Source organism: Dromiciops gliroides, chromosome 4 (genome assembly GCF_019393635.1).
Source record: "Dromiciops gliroides isolate mDroGli1 chromosome 4, mDroGli1.pri, whole genome shotgun sequence".
Lineage (NCBI taxonomy): Eukaryota > Metazoa > Chordata > Mammalia > Microbiotheria > Microbiotheriidae > Dromiciops > Dromiciops gliroides.
In genome coordinates, this window is record NC_057864.1 from 182,896,634 (window position 1) to 182,907,228 (window position 10,595).

Genomic DNA, 10,595 nt, shown 5'->3' on the forward strand with positions numbered 1-10,595 from the left:
CAGAGATTCTGTAAAATTGACTGCTGTCCAGATATGGGTAGGATTAGATGACCTCTGAGATTCCATCCAACTCCAAGTTTCTATTGATTCTGCTTCTTAGTCTAATGTAGGAACATCAAGCGACTGCCAAAAAACAGTGACTGGTGTCAAAACAATGGGACAGTAATTTAGACTCTGAGAACATCTGCTGCAGACAAACAATAGAGGTCTCTAGCACCTTTCAAGGGACAGCTCAAGCTGTCTCCTACAGGAAGCCTTCCCGGATCCCTCAAGTTGCAAGTGTTCTCTCCCTCCTCAAATTTTCATGTAGGTACTTATGTTTTTGAATGCCATATTCCCCAAGTGTTAGAGGGAGCATGGAAGAGTGCGTATAAAGGGTTCGCCTCACTTTCTATGGTGGAAGCAGCTGTGGGAACTGTGCCAATGGCCTTGTCTAGCCAACCTGGGTTCCTGGATAAAAAGGGAAATGGAACTAAAGACACAAAATGTCAAGGGATTGGGAGTGAAAAGCCCAGGATGCCTGGATGGAGACTAAAACAGAACCGCTTCCCTGTTTCTGATCCAGAGACCAAGTCCGTATCAGAATTCACCACTGGAAGTCCTTGGTAGCTCTTTGGTGAAAAAAGACCCTATTGAGTTTTACTGACAAATCACACAGTATTAACAGACAAAGGAAAGGCTGTGTGGATACACAGGAGCCAAGTCCAAATCTCTTCTTTATTGGATGCACTGTCAGTAGGGAATCAGTCCACTGAAGAATTGAAGACAACTCAAAGGTAGGTCATATGGAATTCTTCCCTTCAGATATGGGATGATTTGGGCTGCTTTATTTTCTTAACCAGTAATGCTATTGGCACCCTGCTGTGGCTAAACTCTAGACTAATTAAATCTCATCTATGTCCATAATGAAGCAAAAGATGATGAACACACACCCCATTGTCACACTAGTGCTCCTAAGGTTTTTTTGTTTTTGTTGGTTTTTTTTTTGGTGAGGCAATTGGGGTTAAGTGACTTGCCCAAGGTCACACAGCTAGTAAGTCTCAAGTGTCTGAGGTCAGATCTGAACTCAGGTCCTCCTGAATCCAGGGCCAGTGCTTTATGCACTGCGATACCTAGCTACCCCGCTTCTAAGATTCGACCTAGCAGGTCATGTCTTTCTACAGCAACCATTCGCCACATCTATACAAAGGTCATAATCGTAGCAAATTTAATGGATTTTTAGGTCTTTCATAAAGTGGGTAACATGGTAGAATAGGCAGATGAGGACAATTTGTTCCAACAGCCATGAAGGCAGCTGAAGCAGGCTTGTAGAGCACTCAGAGTTCAGTCAGACATCAAAGATGCTCAAATCATCCACTGCATCCCTGGCCATCACCAGTCGTCTTAACTTTTGTCTTGACGCTGAACTTCGATGACTCTGGAAAAGAGAGTGAGGTGGATTACTTTGGGCAACTCTGCCTCCCTGAAATCCAATTCATGAACAAGTCAGAATACCACCCTCATAATGTCATTAGTCATCTTCAAAAACGGACAAACTACATGGAAAGTGAAGTTTTTCTGATGCCCATACTAGCACCACTAATATCCCACTGGATCAACGAATTCGTATATGTAGTATATTATTCTTCCTCCTATTCTAAATACCTGTGTCCGTGGAAATATATAGACTGACCTCTCTCCCCTGAATAAGGGAAAGGACTGAAATACAAAGTACATGTCAGCCATTCCTTTTACACTGATCAAATTGCAATACATCCACAATATTGACTGCAACACCGAGGCAATTATCCCTTGTGTTACCAAAATAACAATGGCAATGTCCCAGAGGAGATATGTGCCCAGACCCTGTGGTTTGACACTGATGATGGCCCATGGGAAGTGGACACTGGATCGAATAGCAGAGGAAACCTAAAATGTGGGAAGACTTCCCCAATGACACTATGGGGGAAAAGAGATACTACAACTCTACCATCCTCCCTCTCAATTATACCTCTTCCAGCTGGAAAAGTGAAACAAAGAACTATCACAATGACACTTTAGATGTATCAGCTGAAGGAGGAGAGATTGTCCACACAAACTTTAATATGGCAAGTTGCCTTAGTGAAGGATCTTTTGTCAACTTGACACTACAAATCAGATATTTGAGACTATATTCTGTAGCTATGATGAATCCCTTGGTACCGTTTGATGCATTCATGGAAAATTTTTGAAAACTAATGCCCTTGGTACTTTGAATCAGAGAAAGAACAGTGATCAGTCACCAAGTTCTACCTAGGCCCACTATTCTGATAATAGATTTACTCTATTTCTCACACACATACTTAGGCTTTATTTTATTTGTGGTGATTATACTTAAAAGGTTTCACCTCCAGGATGGGGAGGAATGGGCGCCATAACCAATGTAGTCCTTGAGCTGTCGACACACAAGACCTTGATCTCTACATATGCCACCATGAATCATGTGTGAGGAGGGAGACATGATTCCTATTGGCGGAGAAACCTCTCTGAGCTTGGATTCTATGGAAGGCAGAGAAAAGGAATTGGAGAGAAGTGGTCACCAGAAGTGCAAACTTTTGAATGGCTCCCAGACACCAAAAGCATAGACATGTAGGAGAGAGAGTGAGCCCTCAACCTTGAGTTCCAGTGTTTGCAACACTAGAGACGGTTGAGAGCACTCTCCTTGGTGAGACTGGTTCCCCTCTCCTTGAGTTAGAGTATGTCATCTAATCTGTTTAATTTTCCTGACTTCTATTTACTGTATTGCTCGGAGAAACAGGGTTACTCTTCTCTATTCATGATGTTCTTTTGTGTAGGCAGAATTTCATGGCCGGAATCAAAGCTGGCAAAAATAAGCTAACCATTAGTTAACTACGTTCTCCTCTTGAGAACAACCAGGAAAAGTAGAGTGAATCCTGGATTGTTCCCTCAAAGTATTGTGTCCCTGGACATTTGAGGTATAGTGAACAACAAGAATTCTAGTCAAATACCTCTCTAGGGATAGCTAGGTGGCACGGTAAATAGAGTGCTGAGCCTGGAATCAGGCCTGGCCTCAGACACTTACTAGCTATGTAACCATCTCCAAGTCACTTAATCCTGTTTGCCTCAGTTTCCTCAATGTGTAAAATGAGCCAGAGAAGGAAATAGCAAACCACTCCAGTATCTTTGCCAAGAAAACCCCAAATGGAGTCGCAAAGAGTTGGACATGACTGAAAAACAACTGAACAACAAAACCTTTCTTGGAGATAGGCAAGAGAAGTAACAAGTACCTAGTTATAACCGCCCTCCTCCTACTCCCCTCAAAGGCAGAAATCACAGTCTACTTTGGTGGGGTGGGCGGGGATCCTAGATCACATATCTATCCATACCACATCTGAGCTCTTTTTATATTTAGACCACACACATTTTACACTGACATAAAGCTTTCATTTGCTCATTTACAATTCCTGCCCACTGCTCCTGATTATGCCCCCCTCCCTGGGGACCAACAAGAACTAAAAATCTTTCTTCAGTCTGACAGCCTTTTACATACTTGAGTATCTCCATCATGTCCTCCTCAATCTTTTCTTCTCCAGCCTAAATGTCCCCGGTTCTTTAATTCACATACAGCATGGACTCCAGGCCCTCCTTTGTCCTAGTTACCTTCTAAAAATGGATAGTCTCCATTTTATCATTGCCCTGTGATTTCCAGAGCTGAACAGAATACAGATTTTTTTAATAATATTTTATTTTCACCTTAGGCAAGTCACTTAACCCCCATTGCCCTGCCAAAAAACAAAAAAATAATAATATTTTATTTTCTCCAATTACATGGAAATTTTTTTTAACATTAATTGGTGGTTTTTTAAAAGTTTTGAATTCCAAATTCTATCCCTCCCTCGCTCCCTGTCCCTTCCTGAGACAGTAGACAATCTGATATAGGCTATGCATGTGCAATAATGTAAAACATTTTCATATTAGTCATTATGTGCAAGAAGAAAAAGGAAGGAAGGAAGGAAGGAAGGAAGGAAGGAAGGAAGGAAGGAAGGAAGGAAGGAAGGAAGGAAGGAAGGAAGGAAGGAAGGAAGGAAGGAAGGAAGGAAGGAAGGAAGGAAGGAAGGAAGGAAGGAAGGAAGGAGGGAAGGAAGGAGGGAAGGAAGGAAGGAAGAAGGAAGGAAGGAAGGAAGGAAGGAAGGAAGGAAGGAAGGAAGGAAGGAAGGAAGGAAGGAAGGAAGGAAGGAAGGAAGGAAGGAAGGAAGGAAGGAAGGAAGGAAGGAAGGAAGAATAGTATACTTCATTCTGCATTCAGATTCCATCAGTTCTTTTTCTAGAGGTGGATAGCATTTCTCAGCACGAGTCCTTTGCAATTGTCTTAAATTATTGTATTGCTAAGAATAGTTAAGTCATTCACTGTTGATCATTTTAGAATATTGCTGTTACTATGTACAATGTTCTCCTAGCTCTGTTCACTTTACTCTGTATCAGTTCATGGAAGTCTTTCCATGTTTTTCTGAAATCATACTGCTCATCATTTGTTATAGTACAATAATATTCCATTACAATTATATACCACAACTTGTTCAGCAATTCCCCTATTGATTGGAATACCCTCAATTTCTAATTCTTAGCCACTACAAAAACAGCTGCTATAAATATTTTTGTACATATAGGTCTTTTTCCTTTTTGTTTTTTAATCTCTTTGGGTTATCAAAGGGTATGCACAGTTTTATAACTTTTTTGGCATGGTTCCAAATTGTTCTCCAGAATGGTTGGATCAGTTCACAACTCCACCAACAGTACATTGATGTCCCAGTTTTCCCACAACCCCCCAACATTTATCATTATCCTTTTCTGTGAGGTGGTACCTCAGAGTTGTTTTAATTTACATTTCTCTAATTGATAGTGATTTAGAACATTTTATATGACTATAGATAGCTTTGATTTCTTTGTCTGAAAACTACCTGTTTATATCCCTTGACCATTTATCAACTGGGGAATGACTTGTATTCTTATAAATTTGACTCAGTTCTCTATATATTTGAGGCTTTATCAGAGACATATGCTATAAAAAGTACTTTCCCAGCTTCCTACTTTCCTTCTAATTTTGGTTTCATTGGGGTTTTTTGTGAAAAAACTTTTAAATTTTATATAATCAAAATCATTCATTTTACATTTTGTAATGCTCTCTGCATTTTTTTTTGGTCCTAAATTCTTTCCCTCTCCATAGATCTAACAGGAAAACTATTACATGCTTCCCTGATTGTCTTATGGTATCACCCTTTACGTCTAAATCATGTACCCATTTTGACCTTATCTTGCTATAGTCACATAAACCTCTCTGTGCCTCAGTTTCCTAATCTGTAAAATGAAAAATATTGGACTCTTTGGCCTCTAAGGTCACCTCTAGCTCCCAGTCCCATCCATCTATGATGCTATGACCTAGTTTTCCTCATTTCTAAGATGAAGGATCATAGAATTTGGAACTTAGAAGAACATTAAAAATAATCTAGTCCCAATATTATTTGTTATATGGAATAGATCTCTGGAAAGCAGGAGGGGGAGAGATTCAGGGGAAATTTTTACCTCCTTAGCTTAGTAAGCTCCCTGAAGGCAGAGAATGTTTTGTTTTTCTGTGATGCATCCCCAACACCGATCATAGTGTTAAATACAAAGTAGTTGCTTAGTAAATATTTTAATTGAATTAGGAGGCTCTGTGCCCAGGTGTCCAGGGCTGGGCTGAACTGGAAGTGAAGGGGCATGTCAGTGCCTGGAAAGGGAGCTCGAGAGAGAGGGGGAGGTGGGGAAACTGCTCCACACCCAGCCTGTGGTTTCTGGTGGGGCCCCGGTAGCAACAGGTGAAGGGAAGTGTTTGTCACCCTCTTGATAAAGACAGTCAAACAAAAGCCCAGGTTAGGCAGGCTGGCAACAAGCATGGCAAACAAACAAACAAAACCCAGGACCTGTCATGGCACCAAGATCACAGCGGCTAGACAGTTTATAGGGACCCCTGAAGCATTGTAAGGTGAGAGGGAGGACCCAGGTTTCATTCATTCATGCACAATACATGAGCAACATATACTCACCACATTCATACCAGCCTCAGAGACATATTCGCACATACATACACACATGCAAACACACACAGGCACATATATACACAAAAGGCCAGTGTATACACATTTGTGCAGTCCTGGCTGACTCATTGTTGTTGTTTTTGTTGTTGTTGTCATTGTTGTTGTTGTTTGTCCTTCATTCTCAAAGAGGACCGTGACATCAGGATGATGTCATGACTTGCACTGAATTGGATTTAAGTGAGAGAGGGCTGGTCAAGGTCACCAACCTCACTCTCTCCTCCAGAGCCTTCTGGGTCTAGGGGCAAGATATACATCATGATGACTAGAGATGGCCCTGGATGTTTAAGGCAACTGGGGTTAAGTGACTTGCCCAGGATCACACAGCTAGGTAAGTGTCTGAGGTGATATTTGAGCTCAGCTCCTCCCAAGTGCTCTATCCACTGGCTGACTTAGAGTTTTTGTGGAGGCCAGCTGCCCAACAAATGACTGGGGGAGGGAGGCAGTAGGAAAACAGATTTCTTTCCACTGTCTCCAAATGTCTCCCACAGCAGGATCTCATCTCCCTACATCAGCAGTAGCCTCCATCTCTCATTTGCCTATGTGACTCTCAGGCCCATCAGACTAGATGTGCATTCAGCTGGAGGGCTCAGGGACACAGATGAATAAATGGACAGTCGACAAAGGAGTACACACTAACTCAGACCTAGACCCTTTAAGTAAGCTGACTGCGGGGTAATGTTCCAAAGAAAGAAGAAATTCCTGACACCTCAAGAAATGAGCTACCTTGGGAGGTAACCTAGAGATCTCTAAGAACAAACTAATGGACCACTTTAGGAGGATTCCTGTTCACATAGAGGTTAAATGGAATAGAGGGCATCTCTCCTGGAGACAGCTAAGTAGTACAGTGGATAGAGCACTGTGCTTCATCTGTCAAATGAGCTGGAGGAGGAAATGGCAAACCACTCCAGCATCTCTGCCAAGAAAACCCCAAATGGGGTCACAGAGAGTTAGACATGACTGAACAACTCTATCTACTATTGCACGTTGTCTCTCATCTTTCTCGCTTATTACACTATTTTGATGTGATAATAAAGTTGGCATTTATCTCATTTGATTTACACAATGTCTTTGGGAGGTAGAGAGCTATTAGTATTTGCCCTAATTATTAATGACCCTTTTTACAGTTGAATAAACTGAGGCAAATAGAGGCAATTTGCCTTAGGGTCACCTAACTATCTAGTAAGTGTCTGAGGTCACATTTGAACTCAGGTCTTCCTGACTCCAGGCCCGGTGCTCTGTTGTTTATCCTTCTTTCCTGAAGAGAGCTATGACATCAGAAAATGTTATGACTTGCACTGAATTGGATTTAAGTGAGGAAGGACTGTGCAAGGACACCAACCTCACTCTCTCCTCCAGAACCATCTGAGTCCAGTGGTAAGATATACAGCAGGAAGACTGGAGATGGCCCTGGATGTTTAAAGCAATTGGGGGTTAAGTAACTTGCCCAGGGTCATACAGCTAGTAAGTGTCTGAGCTAAGATTTGAACCAGGTCCTCCTGACTTCAGGGCCAGTACTCTATCCACTGTACCACCTAGCTTCCCACAGCCCAGTGCTCTATCCACTGAGTCATTTAGCTGCCCTAGTGGATAGAAAACTGGCCTCAAAGTCAGGAATATTTGGATTCAAGTACCACTTTTGATGCCTACTGGCTGTGTGACCTTGGGTAAGTCATAACCTCTCAGTGCCCCAGTAGAGAAAGTTCCTAAACCAGAGCTCCTTATACTGATAAAACCATTGATCTAGGGTTTTTTTAAGTGATGATTTTTTTAAAAATACAAACAAAGTGGCCTGGTATATTGGAAAGTTTATTTAGACCAAGAACCCAGTGTTTTGGGGTTCTGCCACTAACTTGCTGTGTACCCTTGGATTAGTCCCTTCCCAACTCTGGCCCTCAGTTAAATGAAGGGATAAACCTGTATTATCTCGGATGCCCTTTTCTCCTCTGACAGCACAGAATTCTACCTAGAATGGGCAATGGTGCAAGAAAATTCTGGGTAGTGGTTTGATGTCCAGTCTGAGATGTGTCTAGGAGCCCCTGGAGGCTAATGGGGGAGGTGCAATGTGGTTTGGCCTGGACCAAAAACCAATTGTGGGAGGAACAGCTGCCTCAGGGGTTAGAAGAGTCAGTTGGGTCTTGGGGAGGGAGCCCATGGAGAATGCTTAAGGGTTAGCAGAGAAAAAATGAATCGAGGAGAGGCAAGCCAGCGTTTCACAAATACCAGAGAGGCTGGAATGTGGGGAGAGAGACACGAAAAGGAGCCTGGGGATGAGTCAAGAGAACCGTGCTCCCAGAAGCCAGCTGAGTTTTAGGGGGCAGAGTAAGCATGGAGGTAAAAGGTAACTGTAATCATATAATGCAGTCAGGGTGGGCAGGCTGGGACAATGATTACCAGGAGCAAGGCCAAATAAGAAGTGGTCTTGGAGATCCTGGCACTGCTCCTGCCTACATGACCTTGGGCATCATTTTCCCTCTCTGGTACTGTTTTCTTCATCTGTCTCCCTTACCCTGACCACAAAAGATCACCCAATGGGGCCCCATGGTGTAGTCATGGGGGAGGAGGCTACTGACCCCATCACTCCTGTCCCATCTTCCTTGGAAAAGCAGATAGAGGAGCCCTTCCCTATCCAGGGTCTGTATGTAGGATGTACTCCTTGATTTTAAAAGAATGTGGAATCTTAAAGGACAAAGACTGCTTCATTCTTTTTTTTTCTTTTTTTGGAATCTTTTCTTTTCAGGGCAATGAGGGTTAAGTGAGTTGCCCAGGGTCACACAGCTAGTAAGTATCAAGTATCTGAGGTCGGATTTGAATTCAGGTCCTCCTGATTCCAGGGCTGGTGCTTTATCCACTGTGTCACCTAGCTGCCCCTTGCTTCATTCTTGACTTTGCATTCCCAGTGTCTACCATAGTGCCTAATACATGGAAGGAAGGAAGGAAAGAAAAAGGAGGGAGAGAAAGGAGGGAACAAGGGAGTGAAGGAAGAAGGAAGGGGAAAGAGAAAGGGAAAAAATAAGGAAGGAAAGAGGATGAGAGGAAAAGAAGGGATGAAGGAAAGAAGGGAGAGGCAGAAGGGAGGAAGGGAAAAAATAAATGAAGGAAGGAGGGATGGGGAAGGGAGTAAAGGAAGGGAAAAAGAAGGAAGGGAGGGAAGGAGGAAGAGAAGGGAGAGAGGAAGAAAGTGAGGGAGAAAGGAAATGAAGAAGGGGGAAGGAGAGAAGAAAGGGAGGAAGGAAAGAAGGGAGAGAGGGAGGGGAGGGAGAGAAGGAAGGGAGAAAGGTAAGAAGGGAATGAAGGAAAGGATGAAGAGAAAGAGGAAGGGTGGGAAGGAAGGAAGAAGGAAGGGAGGGAAGATGGAAGAATGGGAGGGAGGAAAGAAAGAAGGGAAAGAGGGAGGAAGGAGAGAGGGAGGAACATTCAAGTATTTACAATGGGCAAAACACTATGCTAAGCGCTGGGAATACAAATAGAAAAGTAAGGCAGCCTGCTCTCAAGTAGCTTACAGTCTATTGGGAGAAATAGTACATAAGGAAGGCCTTAGCAACAGGTCAGATAGAAAGATCCCCAAGGGTCCTTAAGGTGTGGTGACAAAGCAGATGGCAATGCCTCTTCTAGACTGTCATTCCCACTGATAGAATCATGTTTCTGATGATGAGCCATTTGACAGTACTAAGGACTTACTTTCCAGATTAAGAGACTAATAAATGTTTATTGATGGATTCCAGTAAGTGTTGACCAGCTGCTTAAAAGAGTAAAGCTGAGGCCTCTCAACATAACACATGCTTTCCCCTACCCCCTAGCCCTTAGAGGAAAACACTACTAAAGAAATTTCTGTATTGCAGAAGGTCCCATCTTTAATAACAGCTTATGGGTATTAAAAATTAAGCTGCAGGGGCAGCTAGGTGGCACAGTGGATAGAGCACCGACCCTGGAGTCAGGAGTACCTGAGTTCAAATCCCACCTCAGACGCTTAACACTTACTAGCTGTGTGACCCTGGGCAAGTCACTTAACCCCAACTGCCTCACTAAAAAAAATGAACAAAAAAAATTAAGCGGCAGTTGAGCCTAACACTTAACACCTTGTGAGGTATGAACTGCAAGTATTATCTGTGCTTTACAGATGAAGAAACTGAGGCTTAAAGGGATCAGTTAGCATCTTTATGGGGGCTAGTAATTGTCATAATCAGAATTTGAACCCCTGTCTTTCTAACTCCAAGTCCAACTCTCCAACCACAGTACCTTATCAGTTTTCTAATAGGAGCACTACTAATTATCATTATAATTATCATTACCAAAAAGTGGTTCCTGAATATTTTTTTCTCTTTCTCTTTCTTTTGGAAAAAAATGTATTCATTATAACGGATGGCTCTCTGGGAATATATGGGTAATATAAACATAGAAATATCAATAAACCACATGGGGTGCTATAAACACAAAAAGCATCAATAAAAATCTATTTTTTAAAAAGGTGTTAGGGAATCCTTTTAG

General features: G+C 42.5%; 1 pseudogene; it reads left to right on the forward strand.

The window, feature by feature from the left end:
* Positions 1-516: 516 nt before the first annotated feature.
* Positions 517-2,356, forward strand: LOC122754808 (annotated as a pseudogene).
* The last annotated feature ends 8,239 nt before the right edge of the window (positions 2,357-10,595 follow it).